Source organism: Mustela lutreola, chromosome 7 (genome assembly GCF_030435805.1).
Source record: "Mustela lutreola isolate mMusLut2 chromosome 7, mMusLut2.pri, whole genome shotgun sequence".
NCBI classification, from domain to species: domain Eukaryota; kingdom Metazoa; phylum Chordata; class Mammalia; order Carnivora; family Mustelidae; genus Mustela; species Mustela lutreola.
The window spans coordinates 24,300,401-24,318,828 of NC_081296.1; the positions used below are offsets into that span (position 1 = coordinate 24,300,401).

Here is an 18,428-nt window from a genome sequence, read left to right on the forward strand (position 1 = left end):
GGAGGTGGCAGGGAGAGAGGTGCTCTTAGGTAAAGCAAACATCCCCCCCCCCCCATTTCTACTTTGGCTGAAGTCATGACCAGCTTTTCTGTCTGGTTTTCTGGAGAGGTCAATAGCATTTGAATGGGTAGGGGGTGGGTAGTCTCAGCTAGACTTCTGTGTCCCAGGAGGGTCAGATTCTAGAGGGGTGGGAGATGGGTTGGAGCAATGAGAGGGTGAAAATCTCTTTTGGAACAGTCTGTTCTCATTGCCTCTCTTCTCCTTACAGGGTAGAAAGGCAGGGGGAATGAAAGAGCTATTGCTCACTGTCCCTTCAAAACTTCAGACCTTAGGCTTTGAAGGAAAAGTATCAAAGTCTTCTATTTTCCTGGAGCAGTCAAACGCAGCTACCTTATGCAGCTTCTGGCAGGTTAAAAGAATATGCATTTTCACATGACTCGCTGATTTACACCAAATTTTAATGTGTTTTCAAAACTTGCCTATAGCCCTTGCTGCTGGTTCTCCTGAAAACTGATACTATGGGACTCTGAGCAGAGCTCCAGGTTTATTTTCCAGTATCTGGTGTCTGTGTGCTGCTTTTGCAATGGGTTCTCCCCAGTACCTTGCCCCGTCCTTGAGAGAGGAAGCCTGAGAGCCTCCAGCTTCCTTTGTAACTTCCCAGTTCCTCTGCCCAGCCTCTGCACATCTGTTCACCCACCCCAATCATTTTGTTTCAAAGTGCTGCGGTACTGAATTTCTCATCCTCCGATGAAAATAACCATTTGGCTTCGTGTTCCTTGCATAGGCACCTCTGGGTGCAGATGTAGGCAGTGTGGCTGTAGAAGCTCTTGAGGTTAGCAGGCTTCAGGATGCAAGGAACAATGGCTCAACCTCCCGATGACCTTCGTCAACAAAACCAATAACCCCACAAAACAGAAGGGCAGTCCCAAGCGTATGTCTCCTTTGCACCTCAGAAAAGACCACCATCCGTATGTAGAGTGATTGGGAGTTCAAATCCTCAATGCTCTCCTCTTAGACTGTGACCTCAAAGGGTCACTTTAGCGCTCAGCTTCCCTTTCCTCTTCTATAAAATGGGAATAGAAAGTGAATCTACTTCACGGGGGTGTTGTAAGGCATGCAAGAGCTCTCACGTGCAAAATGTTCGGCCCATGGCTCGGCGCTGGAGGCATACTATAGCTATGCCCGTTAGTAATTCGCTATTAAATACTGGAGAGTAGGAGGTTGTCTCTCCACCCGGACGTGGGGCGCTCGGCTCGCACGGCTGAAAGGGGCTGCCCACTCCAGGTCCCTGCAAGTCCTACTGTCTCCGGGCCCGGGTCCGAGCAGCCGCGGAACGCCAGGGACCGCAGTCCCATTGTGTTTGCTCAGTGAGGGTGACCGGGCGGCGGCCCAGACGCGAGCACAGGTGCGGTCCTGACCACAATGAGGGCGTGGGCGCGCGCGTGGCGAGCAGAGGTCTGCGGGGGGGCCGGCGTGGCCGGAGGGCGGGGGTTGGGGGAGAAGGAAGCTGGCCGCGGCCCCACGAGCTCGGCAGGAGGTGTCTGGACCGGTCGAAGGACTCCGCCTGGCACCGGACTCCGGGCGTCTGTCGAACTCGCGCCCCGGAGCCCGGCCCCGCCCCCGGAGCCCCGCCCCTCAGTGTCCCGGGTTGGCTGGAGCCGGCGGCCACGCGCGGCGATTTGCCGCGCGCGGCGTCACTAAAGCCGCTCCCGGTCCCGGCCCCAGCGGGCTGGTCCGGGAGGTAGCGGCGGGGGAGGTTGGGGCTGCAGGGCGCGACGCCGCCGGGCCGCCCCGCCCTGGGAGGCGCCTAGGCCCTCATCAAGTGACCAGTATCCCTTCCAGGAGAACACGGTCCTTCAGAGGGAAGCGAGCTCCAGCCTGTAGCCCCGGCGCCAAACCGCCGTCATCTCCTTCCTGTGCCGGGTGATCCGTCTCCTCACCCACCCGGAAAAACATAGTCCGCCCCTCGCGTCCTTGTGGAGTAGCGCTTTGCTTCCACTGTGACACTCTTTGCCCGCACCTTCGTCTTTCCTATCCCAAGCACTCTAGGACCCACCGAGAGGATAAGTCAGCTGTGAACAGAAACCTCAAGGGAAAAGAGAGAGCGAGCCGAGGGGAAGGGAGGAATAGGCGAGGCTGGCGGAGGGACACTGAGGACCGCGGCCGTAGTGCGCACGCGCGGCGGCAGGAACGAGTTCCGGTCTGGCCGGGGCCTGTCTCCTAAAAATAGCCCCGGTGTGGGGATCCGTGCGCGGATGTCCCGGCGAGTCCCGGGCTGAAGGAGGCGGCTCCGGGCGGCGCGGAGCGCTGGTGGCTGGCCCGGGCTGCAGCGTGTGTGCGCTCGCCAGCTGCGCCGGAGACACGGTGAGGGCCGCGTCGGCGGGGCGCGGTCCGCGAGGCCGGCTGTGCCAGAGGGGGCGGCGTCTTGGCGAGGGGGTAGGGGCTGGGGGGCGCTGGGGCGGGGGGCGGCGCGGCCGAGGAGGGGCGCCCGCGGGGCTCCGGGGACGGCAGGGCTGGGCGGCGTCCGGCTGGCAGGGGGCCGGGGTCCCGGGCGCGCGGCGGCAGGGAGGGTGGGGTGCGGGGAGGCGGCTCGGGGTGGTCGCGCGGGGTGGGCGCGGAGGGGCGAGGCGCCCGCGGTGGTGGGGGCGGGGTGCCCCGAGGGCGGGCCCGGGGTCTGACCGGTGTCGCGGGCTGGCTGAGGGAGACTCGGCCGCGCGGGCTCCGCGCGAGGAGCCTCCCCGGGCGCGCACCGCATTTGGGGCTGCGGGGCGGTGGTGGACGACGCCTCCTTGAAAGTTGAGGGAGTTCCCTGGGGGCTCGGAGCCTCTCCGGGGCGGAACGCCCGAAGGCCCTTTCCTCCCTCCTGCTGTCTGCGCCCGGGTCTCCCCAAAGGAATTGACCCCTCGTGCCGGGGCCGCTTTGCGCTGTGGTTGGACTTGAAGAAGTTCCCCCCACTTCTGCTTTGGGAGAAGGTTGGTCGAAGCGGGCGGAACATTTAGGTCCGAACTCTCGGCGCGTGTGTGGAGGTGTCAGTGGCCGGGTCGGTATTTGGGGCGGGCCGGGAGGCGGCCCGGGCTGGGGGCACCTGCGGGTGCCCTCGGGTGCCGGGAGACGTCGCGGGGAAGCGAGGGCTGGAAGCGAGGACTGCGGCGGGAGCAGCAGGCTGCCCTGACGTCCCGCTAGATCTCAGCTCTCGGGAAGGTTTTATGTGGTAGAAACTTTGCCTTCTTGTTCGATAATCCTCTATCTTCGAACAGCGAGGATTAAATTGGTTGGTGAGATAGTGCAAACAAGTTGCGAAGAGGTGAGCATCCCTGAATTAGAAACCCCCCCCTCCCGTGAAAGTGTAACTATAAAAATGTGATTCAGACCTGAAGTATGATTTCTGGGGATACGAGGCGAGCCCACTGTTATGGTCCAGTAGGGAAGCCCTGTGTAGGTTAAAGAAGTGCAGTATAGTGTTGACCTGCATTTTAGTTTACAAGATTGGTACTACAATTAGTGTGCGGTTAGGAAGGCCTGCTGTGATGTGCTAACAAAGGTACAAGAGTTTTTAAACAAATGTCTAAATTTTTTCAAAGTGTTTTTTTTTTTTTTTTTAAGCACAGCATGTTTTCCCTGTGTCTCGTATTATCAATTACTATATGAAGAGAAAGTTCTTCAAACTGTAATGAGATGTACGTTACACAAGAGTACTTTCTCTTTAAGAATCCAGCTGTGTTGTTTTGGCAACTGCCAAGTACTCCAGTTGTCACTTTTTAAAAAATCTGTTACCTTGGCAGTACTTGAACAGTCTGTGGAAAAGGTAAACAAAATAGCTCAAAAGTTTTTTTATATGAAAACACAAAAATGGCCCTTATTTTAATATGAATTTATAAAGTGAGGATAAAATAACTGTGTTGTGCTAATGGCTTTTGTATGTACATTTTTGTTTTGGGTTCTTTCTTTTTCTGGTATATCTTTGGAGGGTTCCGTTTTTCCTGTGAATGGCAACTGTTGTTTTAGGAGAAAAGTTAAAAGTGTTTTCATTAAAGTGGATGCCAGTTTTAGATTTTATAACAAATATAAGGAGCACATGTATCTTACTAAATATTAAGATTAGTTCTATATGATGATGCACTAATTGATTCTGGAATCACTTTTAATTCTCAGTGAACAAAAAGTTGTGGTGATACTGTTATAATAAAACGCTGTGAAGAACTAAAGCTAGTGATTTACTTTGCAGACCCCGTCTTTAACAATTCTGTTGGAAGAGTGCTTCCAATAGAAACTTACTTGTTAAAACAGGGATGGTGAAGTAACAATGACTTTTCTAAACATAAATATTTGCGTGTCTATTCCATTTAATTCATATTATTATTATATATAAAACCACGTTTTTTCTTGGAACAAAAGTGATAAAATTATGTTTAACTCCTTAATTTACTTCCCAGCAAAAGTTTAAAATGCTGAGGGAATGAGAGGTAGGGGGTGTTCAGTGAAAGGAAAGTAGCTCATAGGGGCGCAGAAATAGTAATTGTAACGTCATGGTGTTGAGTTATGGTTTGAGAATAATCTCCTTCCAAATTCTTAGAGTTTCTGTGTTTCTTTAGTAGGTGCCTGTGTCAAAGATTGTTTTTTGTAAATGCAACCGGAAATAATCTTTGAAATATATATTGAGTTGTTTCAAGTGGTGATGTTTTATTTTTCAAGGCAGTTGCATTATAGCTTTGTATTTTTCTTTAAGAAAATGCAATGCAGGTTAATATTAATTTTATATTCAAGCAATAGCAGCGTTGCTTATTGGTTATCAAGAGAGAAATCAGTGTATTTTGAGGGTGGTTAAGTAGTCATGGAAGTGTTTTTTATTAGAACATGATTTTGAAATTTGAAATATTTCAGTTAAATTTTTCAATAGATTTGTGTTCTGATTTATGAGGAGGAAACTGTAAGCCAGTTTGTTTTTGGGAAGTAGCATGCTTGTCAGTCAGATTTTAGAAAGCTACCTTTTCTTCTTTGTTGCTTACAAGTCTGGCAGAGAAATTTAGTCTAACATACAATGATGATGGTCTTGAATTTTCTGTGGGTAGTCTTAGTTTCCAATATTTTGCCTTTCAGTCACACCATACTCCTTTTTTCTTTTTTTTTTTTTCCTTTATGGAGATATGCTCATGCTCATGGTACGTAGGAATGCTACAGAGTTTAGCTGAAGTTTTTTTTATTAGTGGTAGAGCAATGAAAATATTGTTTTGTGGGTTGATCATGATCAGTATTGCTTTTTTCGAGATTAGAAAGAAAATCTGTGACCATTCTTCATAAATTGAGAAGTGAGTGCCTTCTAATATTTAAGTAATAAGAGAAGTGTAAATATGGAAAATCAAATCATTCTTCCAGTTAGATAACCTCCTGCAAAAGAACACTTTGACACGTCCTGCTGTGTTTGCAAGACTTTGTCATTACATCTTGGTTCGGATCCCAGCTCTGCCATTTATTAAATTATGAGACATCTTCTATAAAATGGGAAGGAATTACACTACTTGCCTCATAGAATTGTTAGCATTAAATGAAATCATGGGTGTGAGAGTTCCTAGCATACTACCTGAGGCTTAATGCACAAAAATATATATTGCCTGATCTCCCTTCATCCATCCCTTCTTCCATATATCCATTTTTCTATACATTCCCTTATTTCCTTTGAAGACTATATATATACTCTGCCCAGTACCTGAAAGTTTAGTGTCTGTGACCAAAAGGACTTGATATAATATAATACAGGAGAATGCTTATATATTTTTTTGGGTGTAAAACTACCAGCACTTTAAATGCATTATCACATTATACATAAAATGTTTATTTGGCTGTTCTGTATGAGGTTTTTGATCTGCAGTCATTGATGGTAACCTCCCAAAGTTTCTCCAAATATTTAAAAAAATTAGAGTTAAGGGGCGCCTGGGTGGCTCAGTGGGTTAAGCCTCTGCCTTTGGCTCGGGTCATGATCTCAGGGTCCTGGGATCGAGTCCCGCATCGGGCTCTCTGTTTAGTGTGGAGCCTGCTTCCTCTCTCTATCTCTGCCTCTCTGCCCACTTGTGATCTCTTTCTCTGTTAGAAAAATAAATAAAATCTTAAAAAAAAATTAGAGTTAAATATAAGTATTTTCCCTACTCTTTAGTGAAAAATGTCTTTTAGAAATTATCTGTGGGGGCGCCTGGGTGGCTCAGTGGGTTAAGCCGCTGCCTTCGGCTCAGGTCATGATCTCAGGGTCCTGGGATCGAGTCCCGCATCGGGCTCTCTGCTCAGCAGGGAGCCTGCTTCTTTCTCTCTCTCTCTGCCTGCCTCTCAGTGTACTTGTAATTTCTCTCTGTCAAATAAATAAATAAAATCTTTAAAAAAAAAAAAAAGAAATTATCTGTGGGAGTTGTCTTCAAAATACAGTATTTAAAATTTGAAGACAGAAAAAAATGTTTTTATTGCCTGTCTGGAATATAGGTATATTTTAAAATTAGCTCTTCTTTAGTGGGTAATCTTTAAGCTTTTATATGTCATTTTACTGCTGTATGGAATGAAATGATTTTGTCTTTATATGCTTTATCTGTGTGATTAATGGACTCTGTGTCCAGTTTATTATAAAGAGTATAAGCCCATTAGTCTCATGCATAGCATATATGTTGACACTTGTTTAATAAATACTGTTTTTATACAGATGTTTGTTATTTACCGGTTTTAATAATTACTTGCATTTACTGAACTCTGTTGATATTTACTAAATTTAATATTTTATTTAATACTGGGTTGTCTTAGTAATCACTTGATGAAATCACAAGCTTATTAGTTTAGAAAAAAATTTGCAAGGTGGATAAAATACCAAATATTTGAACATTGGTGTATGATAGCAAATTTACTTTGTTAGTTTAATAACTGATGATGCTGAAAACCAGAGGAATTTTTAACCTGGATGAAAAACAGACATTAGTTGATCAGACTTTTAATAAATATCAACAAAGGCACATCTTTTTATGGTTGTCTTGAGTCAGTACTAATTTTATTTTCTTCTGTATACAAAAATATAAACTTTATGAACTTAAAAAAGAATTCAACCATCAGTAAAGTTATGTTTTGAGAAATATTTTGGTAGTAGGTGGTAAATTTATATTGTATAAGCTAGACCTTTTTATCAGGTTATTTTTGTTACAAGCAGCATGTTATACATGTTGACTTGGATTAGTTGTGAGGTATGATTTGTGACTGTTGGAACAAAGGGATACTCTTAACCTGTGAAATAACTTGTAACTGTTGGCTTAGTAAAACAAGGTGCTCTTGCTTTGACTAATACTGAGTTTGCTTGTCTCACCTCTTAACCTCTAGCAGTTCACCTTTTACATGGAAACTGGAACTGTATTTCTAAAATTCACATGTAAATATCATTCTTTTAAGGAGAACATTGAAGACATAAAATCAGTAGAGAGGCAGTCATTTAAGGAATAAGAGATTAGCCTCTATAATCAAGATTGCCTAAACTAGAATACCCACTCTGGCACTTTGTGTTCTTCGGCAATTTCTCAGTCTTCTTGAGGCTTGGTGTATAAAATAGTGATTATAGTATCATTTGTTTCATAGAGTTGTTGAGAGGACTAAATGAGATGTATGTTATAAAGCTTTTAGCATAGTGCTTGCTACCTAAAATACAGTATTTTTTCCCCTTATTATTACTGTCACTGTTGCTTCTGCTATTGCTGTTATTAGTCATGGTTCACTTTATATGATTCTATCTGATCTCTTCAGGCTCATTGTCAGCCATTACCCTTCAGTTTCTATGACCCAGTTAAGGCCAGCTGTTTGCTCGTCCCTGAAAATGCCATGTATTTTCAGGCTGATGACTCCCACTTTTATTTTTTTAGTCCAGAATTTTCCTGAGCTTGATACCCACTCGGAAATCTAGTTGGAATCTCAAACATAGTATTAGCCATATGACTGAAATATAGCTATTTATTTCTCTCCCCCAACCTTCTTCCTCCCTCCTATCCCCAAACTCTCTGTCCTCACTGGCCCTTCCCCCTTGCAATGAATGGCAGTACTCATGACAAAAACTTAAAGATACCACTCTGAATTCTTTTTCTTTCCTCTCCAATCCAGTCCATCCACACCTTCTCTTGTCCTTCAGAATTTATCCTGAGCCAGTCCACCGCTTCGCCTTCACTGCCACCTCTTTATTGCAAGGCATTATCTCTTACATGAGTTGCTGCAGTAGCTTCCTGACTGGGCTTGTTCTTTTCTTGCTCCTCAGAAGTCTGTTCTTCATAGAGCTGCCCTAGGGATCATTTTAGGATCCTAAATCATGTTCTTTGCTTAAAATCTTCCAGTGACTTCCCATTCCTCTTGAAATAGTTGGTACTTCTCCTGAATGGTCCTGAATAATCTTTCTACTTCTCCCTATTCTTCTCACTTATTGTACGCCAGCCGCACAGTGCTCTTATTATTCTTTAAATTTTTTGCGTCCTTTCTTATTTCAGGGTCTTTTGCACTTTTTGCACTGCCTGGTTAAGGTGCTTTTCATAAGGGTGGCTGGCCTAACCCTGTGGAACTTGACCCAAATCTCACTTTGTCACTCCAGCCATCCTTTTAAATGTTATACCTAGTTACTCAGTCTCTCGTGCATCTTATCTCCTTCAAGACACATAATATAATTTGTACACATGTTATTTGTTTAGTTATAGCTTAATTGTTTTTTCCCGTAACCTGAATGTAAACTCTGTGAAGGCAGAGGCAGTGTCTGTCTTGTTGATAACTGTCTCCCCAGGTATTAACCCACTGCCTGAGAGGCAGAAGACAGAAATTTTTGAATTAGTGCTTCTGTATTTTTGTTCATGTTTTTGCTAGAGATTGGAATTCTCTTACCTTTAAGTTATAGCTCAGGTGTCATGTATAATAGCAATTTTAGTCTAGACAAAACTTGTCTCCCTTGCTCTTGATACAGACACTATTTGAAGAGTAATTCCCTTTTTAGAATATTTAAAGGATTGTAATTGATGTCATTTTCTTCAGCTATTCAGAGTTCCTATGTCAAAGACTGTTTTGTTCTTCGTATATGCTTAGTACCTACTGGTCTGTCATAGTGCATAGTGAATGCCCAGTAAATGTTGAGTGGATGATGATTTCTTAATCAATTAAATGGCCAAACAAATCAGTTTATCCAAATCAGACTTTAAAAATTATAAAGGTATTTTTCAGACTTTAAAATACTGCCTTATGCGTATTCTATACATATCAACATGTCAGCATTCTGGGTCAGGGCAGAAATGTCAGAGCTGTTTAGCCCATTGGCATTTCCTGAGATTCTATTTTGTCTTCGTCCTGGGCAGTGAGTAGCCATCTTGTCTGAGGGCTGTATTTCCAATTTCAAATGCATAACTTAGTAAAAATAGTGTTAGAAATTATAATTGGTTACTGGTTGTTCCTTACCAACCAGCATTCCCTCCCTTCAGTTTATCCTTTCACCTTATTTCAGAAAGGCTAGGGGGATGTGCAATGTATAACACAATATACATGAAATACAATACCAGTTCAACTGTATTGCTAATGAAGATTTATCAAAGAGCTTTTGTGGCCAACATTAGAAACTTAACCACTATTTGTAATAGTGAAAATCATTCCGCATTCTGCACAGCTGACTTGCAAATGGGCTTTTTAAAAGATTTGAGGACTACTTTGGCAAAATGCTTATCTTAATACTGAAAATCTTTATCATAATGGTTTTAAAACTTAATTTGATATGGATTATGAAGGAAAAAGGAGAAAAGAATCTGGGAGTTAAGATTTTGTTTTTCATAAATGGCTCTGTTCCCAAAAGTAACATTTCAGTATGGCAGGGTTTTTTTGTTTTCTTTTGTTTTGTTTTTAAACATTTTGGTTTTGGAAAAAACTAACAGGAAAGTGCAGTGAACTCTCATATACTGGTCCACCTGTATACATGGATTGTTAATGTATAGCACAATTGCTTTATCATTTTTTTTTTTTTTTTTTGTATTTGCAGAGTGGCCCTAAAGCCTGAAAATAGATATTACTATTTTGTTTTATATATAGTTTGAAGCTCCTTGATTACATCTTCTGGAGTATGCCAAAGATGCAACTTTATTCAGTTAAAATCAGGCAAATCATTTGAGGCAAAACATTCTAGATGCATACAGGGGATGGATGGAAATGCTGCATTAATGCACTGTGTACTTTGCTAACAAGGAAACCACATATTAAACATATTATATAATGTCATTGAACTAAACATTTGTTGTAATAGCAGGAATTCACTCTATTGGTCTCATTTTCCTTCTCTCCTTCCTCCTCTTCTCCCCCTCTTCCCTTTTCTTCCTTTTCCTATTATGATTATTTTTGTTAATGAACCATTTGAGAGTACATTGCACACATTGTGATTAACCCTTAAAGGCTTCAGTTGGTATGTCCTAAGAACAAAGACATAATCTTATATAACCACAGTATGATGGATTCAAGAATTTTAATATTGGTACTATGATTTAGTGTATAGTTTATGTTGAAGTTTCTTCAGTTGTGCCAATATCTTTTAATAGCATGTTTTCTAATACAGTATTACCTATTGCATTTTAGTCTTCGTATCTTCTGTCTCTTTTAATCTGAAACAATCCTTCAACTTTTTCTTTTTCCTGACATTAATAGTTTTGAAGAGTATAGGCCCTTTGTTTTGTAGGATGTCCATCAATTTGAGTTTGTCATTTTGATTCACTGTTGTTAGATACAGATTATGCATTTCTGGCGGGACAACCAAAAGTGATATATCTCTCAGTGCAGCACATCGGGGGCAGTATGATGTTTGTTTGACCCTTTGTTGGTGATGTTTACTTGGATCACTTAGTTAAGGTTTGCCTGCCAGTTTTCTCCGTATAAAAGTTATCATTGCCTCATTGTTATTATTGAATAATCTGTGGGGAGGCACTTTCACACTGTGTAAATACTTTGTCCTCCCCAAAATGTTCACATAATGGTTTTAGCATTCATTGCTAATTCTTGCCTGAGTCCATTATTACACAGTGGTTCCAAAATGGTGTTTGTCTAGCTATTCTTCGGCACTTAATAGTTGGCAATCTATTGTGAAGAAGAGCTTTTACTTCCCATTTGCTTACTTAATATAAATTCATAGATTCTTTTTTATTAAGCAGATTAGATTTTATTACTATCAGTTCCAAGTTAACTCTGATTTGGCCAGTGAGAAATCCTTCAGTTTACTCATTGATTGCTTTGACATGTTTCTGTCATGTTTGGAGCACTTCCTTACTTTGGGGACAATAATATATTCCATGCTCATCATCTGTTTTTCCTGCTGCTGTCCTAGAATCAGCCATTTCTGCAAGGAGTCCTGGTTTCTCTTACTGGGTAAGACTATTTAGAAACCAAAAACTGGGCCATTGGTAAGCTCCTTGCTAGTGGACTCTCATTGTTTTAGAACTTTGTCAGCTGACCAACCCTATACAGAGTTTATGCTGATTTCTTAGGCAATAGATTTCTCTTCACGTTTCTGAAACTCCTTAGAAGAAAGTCTTTTCCTTTGAAAGTGTTAATAATTTAAGTGATTCCTTTCACCTCATTTTTCTATTTTAGTTCTGTAATAGTTGGTTTTTGTTTTCCTAAACATATTGTATGCTTCTTGGGATTTAGGAATCCTGTTTTATATCTCTTTGTATATTCAGTGAATGTGTTCCACAGTGCCTTGAACACTGTTGATATCCATGTGTTGATTATAATATATAATTAAAATAATGACTCAGATTATCTTTATTACTCTTACACCATAATTAAATATTCTTATGTTTGTTATAACATTGTACATAATTTTGTGGAAACTTTTAAGTGAATTGGTGATTCATTTGTTCTGTTTTTAATAACACTGCTATCTTAGAAGAAATGAAAAACTTTAGTTTTTCACGATTTTAAAATTTTAAATACTTAATTCCTTGAGATTAAAATATATAATTAAAGAACATCAAAATACCTAATGTTGGCATTGCTGTTTAACAGTGTTTTGTTCTTCAGCAGGTAATAGCCTTTCTAGGCATCTCTTTAATTGTAAAATGAGGTGATATCTAGATCCTTTTAAACTCTGTATTACATGCCTTATACCTAATTAACACTGAGTTGTTTATGAACATAAAATTAAGTGCCACAAAGTATAGTGGAAAGAGTATTGTGCACCTGGGCTAGGAATTATCTTTGTAAGTATTGTGTTTTTGGCAATTTATTTTGCAGTTTGGTCTTTATTACTTTATTCATTCAGTCCATTGGCCTCAGTAATGAGGAACACAGTGAACAGGCTTGGCTTTCATAGTCAGGTGGGAGTGTGGACATATATGTGTTTATTATCCACTTTGCTACATGCTTGATGTATATAGGAGCATATAGAAGGGGCAATTAACCCAGTTTCAGGGAGGCTGGGTAAATTTATCCCAGAGAAGTGACACCTTTAGTTTAGTTTGAAACCTCAAGAGGACTTAGGATTGTGAAGAAGGGAGGTAGTTGACCAGACCTGTGTTAAGGACAGGAGATACACTTGGAGAGTTTGGATTGCTTGGAGAAACTGAGTAGTACGGTATTGATGCCTCATGCAAGTATCATAGGAGTAGTGAAAGAAGGGGCTAAAGACATAAATCGGGGCCAGATTATGAAGAGCTCTTAACCGGTATTAAGGAATTTGAACTTCATCCTAGGGAAAATCAAAGTATCTTAACACTGGGAGGAAATTAATTAAAAAGATAATACTGATTGCACTGTGGAGAATTCTTTGGAGAGAGTTAAAAGTGGTAGGCAGGAAGAATAATTAGGAGGGTGTTACAGCAAATTAGTTAAAAGAGGTAAGGTGGCTTGGACTGTGGTGTAGGATGAGGATAGAAGAAATAGGTGGGTTTGAGAGAGATAGAAGAGGTAGAATGAAAGCGTTCAGTGATAGAGGGCATATGGAAGGTGAAAGAGAAAGTTGAGAGTGATGACTAGGTTTATGGCTTGGACAACTGAGGGAATAAATGGGTAGTTTACTGAAATAGGAAGCATAGGAGGAAGAGCAGGTGTGAGAGGACTAGGATGAGTGTACTCGTGAGAGAGTGCCTGGAAGGATAAAAAAGGTGTAGTTAGAAGTGGGAGACTTCCTGGAATGACAGGGCCTTGGGATTTGGCCGTAGAAGTGAAGGTATGAAGTGATCTCAAAACAGAGGGGATCTGTATATACATCTATTAAAAAAAAAAAAAAAAAAGCCAAAGGATATGTCTGTCCTAATGCAGAGGACCCTATTTTAGATGATCTTAAGGTTTACATTGTTTGGTTTGGAAAATAGAAATGAAAAATTTCAAATATGGTCTTCTTAGTAAGATTGTCTTGTTAAACAAAACAAACCCCACAACAACGAAAACTTTTTTTTGATAAACAAAGCGTGAGACTATTGCCCCAGATCGCTAAAAATATCAGTGGTTCTCGGTGTAGCTAAAAATTAGGAAACATACTGGCATACAAAAATTAGAGTGAATAATGTAATGAATACTAGCAGGATGAATGTCACGGATCTTTCTCAATTCTCTTGCCCTTTTTTCTTCTGCAGAGGTAATCGTTATCTTAAATAAGGATTTATCTTTCCAATTCATTTTTTAAAGAGCATATATATTGCTAAATAACATACAGTGTTTTTCATGTTTTAAGGCTTTCAAAACGACATCATATTTGCATATCCTTCTGCAGTTTACATCTCAACAAATAATCACATTGCAGAATTTATCTGTTCTTTCCATATAATGAATTGGATATTAATGCTGTAACAAAGTGATGCCATGTTATTGATGAATTATATTTTGAATTGCCATAGGAATTATAATTTACTTAGTAAATTTTTGTAAAAACTAGACTAATTATTTTGTGAGTCTTCTTTTTTTTTTTAAACTTCACTTAAAAAAAATTATTGTGGAATAATGTTAGAGAAAAGTTGCAAAAATGGTATAAATTGTTCCCCTAATGTTGGACCACTGTGATATAATAATCAAACCCAGGAAATTAATATTAACATACTATAAACTAAATATCTTATTTGCACTTCATCAGTTTTTTTTCCTAATGACTTTTTTTTTTTTGGTTTTAGGATCCAGCCCAGGATCCACCTTGCACTTATTTGTTGTACAGTCTCCTCACATCTGTGATATTAATTCATTCTTTTCATGTTCTTCTGACCTGGATGCTTTTGAGGAGTACTGGTCGTTATTTTATAGAATATCTTCCAATTTGAATTTCTCTGATGCTTTCTTACCATTAACTTGGAATTTGCATTTTTGGCAGTAACACCATTGAAGTAATGGTAGCATATCAAGAGGTACATTTTATATCAGGAGAACATGATGTCAGTATCTTATTACTGATGGTGTTAATCTTGAGTATTTAATTAAGGTGGTCTCTGCTGGTTTCAACATTGTAAAGTGACAGGTTTTCTCTTGGAAAATGTTAACTATTTTGGAGATACTTAGAGTATGTTAATTTCCTGTTTCTTCTCAAACTTTCACTTGTTTTTAGCATTCATGGGTGGAACTTAACTTGCAACAATTCCAGACTTTCTTCACTATCTGATAATAGAGTTTCCTGTGAAACCTTCCAAAAGCTGCACTGGTGTAAAGAAGCCATTATCATTAATGTATATGGGAAGTTTTTGAGGTTTTTGACTAAAAAATAACCTCTTCAGGCTTTTCTGATACCTGTGACAAATCGTGTTATTGGACACACACACTAAATTGAGATAAAGCACAGATGGTCACAAACAAAAATCCAAACTATGGCAGCTTGAGATTATAGTGAGGTGCTGTGTAGTTACCCAGGAAGGCTCTTGGTGCTGCTGCTGCTCAGGGTGTGTGCTGCCTCTGTAATGGCTCCTTGCAAAATAGAAGCTGAACACTATTTCTGCCCTTTCCCTTCCCTTCCCCCTCCCTCTTTTTGCCTTTTTTTTTTTTTTTTTAAAGATTTTATTTATTTATTTGAGAGAGAGACAGGGAGAGAGAGCATGAGTGAGGAGAAGGGCAGAGAGAGAAGCAGACTCCCCGTGGAGCTGGGAGCCTGATGTGGGACTCGATCCCAGGACTCCGAGATCATGACCTGAGCCGAAGGCAGTTGTCCAACCAACTGAGCCACCCAGGCGTCCCTGCCTTTTTTTCTTAAAAGTAAAAATCCTTTCCATACATCTTTCAGTTAGGAAACAGGTACTACTGTGGGTCTTCCATAATGAAAGTGAACTTGCTTAATGTGAACTTCCAAAAAGTGGAGGATACCTGTATTGCTGTAGTAGTTACCTAATAGCAATTTTGTAGATTTTTTTGTTCCTTTCTCATTTACCAATTGAAATGCCTCTGTTTTGAAAAGCTGTCATTTCTCTCTCATTTATTTTTTTCAGTTATTTATGTCAGTATAGATTCAAAGGTAATTCAAAGGTAATTTTGTAGGCTATAATTTGATGCTATCATTATTTATTTTATTGCTCAAATTATCCAGTTTTAGCCATTGAAAGCCCCTCCTGTTTGACTCTTGTGGTGTCCTTTTGACCTATCTTCGTCTTTTTTTCAAGAACTTCCCTACTTTCTGGTACTACAGGAAACTCCAGGTTCATTTATATTTTACCTGTCTCAGCTCTGGAATTACCCTCTTTTCCAAAGAGCCCTGACCCTTTTATTGGAAGATGACATTGAGAATCTGAGGTCTGGGTACTAGGTATGTTCATTGCTATTGGGGTGTCACTGTCTGCCTTTCAGGAGAGCTAAGAAATATATGCATGAACTAATAACCCCACACATAACACTTCTACAGTCAGTTCTACTATGACCCAGTATATAGATTCCTAAAAATCTAATGCTATGCAAAGTCATACAGTAAAAACCACAGGGTTCATGGGAATTAGGGAAATAATAGTCAAAAACTTTGTCAGTGACACATTAAAAAGAGGGACCTAATATATTTAAAATAACAACATAGTTTTAGACATGTTGAATGTTTAAGTCATGCATAGTAAATATGGTACTTTACTATGGAAAAGAGCTGAAGTTTCCTTATATGAGTGTTGGAAGGGTTGTGGCTTGTGAGTGGTTATGAAGTGGTGGATAGACAGTTCCCTGAAATCAGATGAAACAGTAACACCAAATGTGGATGGATGTGGCTCATAGCTCTTGTGGTAGACTGTGGTAGCTCATTTTCATTTGAGTTCATTCTCTCTTGGATTTCTTGTAATTTATTCTGCATTTCTGTAATTTTTTTTAAATTTTTTCCATTTCTTTTTTAAAATTGACTCACCTTTTAAAGTTTCTCTTTGTATTTTGTCCATTTTTGTTTTTAGTTTTTGAGTTTCTGATTCAGAGTGGTTTTTGTATCCTTAAATGTGTTGTCTGAATATCCTTAATTCTATTTGAAGTATTGATATTTGTCAGATTCAGTTTCCTGATTTTCTGGATCTCGCTTTTCTTTTGTTCATTTTTATGGTATTGGGGTGTTTTACAGCATTCCTAGTTTAATGGTGCCCTCTTCTGTCAGTAAGGAACAGTCCTGTTCGGTGGTTTTGGTTTTAATGGTTGGAGAAGGATTGTGAGAATTCCAATTTTATAATTCTCTTTGGTCTTGCAAGACCTTAATTTTATCCTTTTGCTTTTTCCCTTTACTATCCCATTGTAAAAGGACACTCTTCCCTTCCTTTTTCCCATTTTCTCCCCCAGAAGCTATGTGTTTCAAAGTTGTGCCCCTCTTTGTAGCAGCTAGTGCCTTAAATGGCACCTGTTCCTTTAAATCACCAGAACTTTGAACTTTCTTACCTGGCGTCAGTGTTCTGATCTGCCCAGACGGAATATACTTTTCCAGTATATTCAGATTTCTTAGTTTTCATGGTCATTGAAAATGACCGTGGTGCTCCTTTGCTAGCCTCCTTGCCACCATGTCTGTGTTCTAGTAGGGGTGGCGTGACAGCCTGAGAGATCAGTTGCTAGGATTTGATTTTTCTGATTTCACTCATGTTTGTTCTGCAGTATCAGCATTCTTTGTCTTCAAGGCTATGCTGAAAGCATGGTTTTGTGTAGAATTTCCTTCTCCTGCCTTGTTTTTTTATATGGTTTGGGGGAATATTTTCAGAGTTACTTAGATATATACCATCACCATTGTCCCCACGGAAGTCTTTACTTTTAGGGGAAGGGAGCAGGAATACAGAATTACACTCTTAATGCTACAGAGCCTTTAGTTAGGAAGAGACATAGGCATTCAGCCTCCATGGGTGAGCTTGGAGACTCCAGAAAATAGCTTGTAGGAGAAATTACTTAAATTTAAATGCTCTTACTTCATTCTTCTAGAATGCAAGTGCAGTTTCTGGGTTATTGTAAGAGTCTTAAGTGGGTTTTGGTTTGTTTTTTTTTTTTTGGTAAAGCAAAGTTATTCTAAAGTTTTTTTTTTCTAGACTGTATATTGGAAATGCCTTGGTTTTATTATAACATGAATGAATTATAGACTTATATTTAGCCAGGGGCTTCTTGGTACTTGTACATTCCAATGGCAATGTAGTATGTGAACTTCTTAGAAAAGATAACTTTTAAAACTTGGGAATTGATTTGATAGATGTTAATTTCTTCGAAAATTGAACTACGTATACCTCTTTTCATTCCTTCTCTACTCTCTTTTAGTTTTCTCCATTTTATTTTATGATCTTGACAATTCTCTTTTGATTACAATAAATAGTAGGTGTGGTGTTACTCCTTGGCTGCACACTCATTATTATGTTTAATTACATGGCACTAAAGCTGTTTACTGTAGTTGATTTAATTGGTTCTTTTTTGCTTTTTTCTGTCTTGTTAACATAAGAAATTTAACATGAAGTTGGAATTATGTGTGGAAGTTCTTTATGCTTGGCTCTAGAATTTAGTCGTTTAAAGTATTTATGGTCTTAAAACATTTCTTTCCCTAGAATTAACAAGTTTTCTTGTCAGTGTTTTAGATTGTTGGAGTAGAAGTTGACTTTTTTAAACTAGTCACTGTACATTTTTAAAAATAACAGTACCAACCAGGGTAGAAAGGTATATTGATTTCAAACATCAGAAATCTTTCATAATTGGGACGCCTGGGTGGCTCAGTTGGTTGGACGACTGCCTTCGGCTCAGGTCATGATCCCGGAGTCCTGGGATCGAGTCCCGCATCGGGCTCCCAGCTCCACGGGGAGTCTGCTTCTCCCTCTGACCTTCTCCTCGCTCATGTTCTTTCTCACTGTCTCTCTCTCAAATGAATAAATAAAGTCTTTAAAAAAAAAAAAAAAAGAAATCTTTCATAATACAAATTAAATTTTTTTGCTATCAATGATCTTTGGAATTCTCTCTTTCTAATGGTATTTAAAAGTTAATCAGTACCTATCCCTAGCTGTCTCTGGATCCTCATTTGTAAACTTTATTTC

At 40.1% G+C, this 18,428-nt stretch overlaps 1 protein-coding gene across 11 annotated transcripts in view; it reads left to right on the top strand.

Annotated features, from left to right (window-relative positions):
- Positions 1-1,834: 1,834 nt before the first annotated feature.
- MEF2A (myocyte enhancer factor 2A) overlaps positions 1,835-18,428 on the top strand; it is a 163,631-nt gene continuing 147,037 nt past the window's right edge. For 2 of the 11 annotated variants that reach the window (XM_059180142.1, XM_059180137.1), the window contains exon 1: positions 2,144-2,364. The gene's annotated coding sequence lies outside the window, so the exon portion shown is untranslated. Of the gene's footprint in view, positions 2,365-2,698; positions 2,973-3,280; positions 3,305-18,428 lie in introns of those variants that run through there. The other 9 variants (XM_059180141.1, XM_059180134.1, XM_059180145.1 and 6 more) reach the window with 9 other exon arrangements.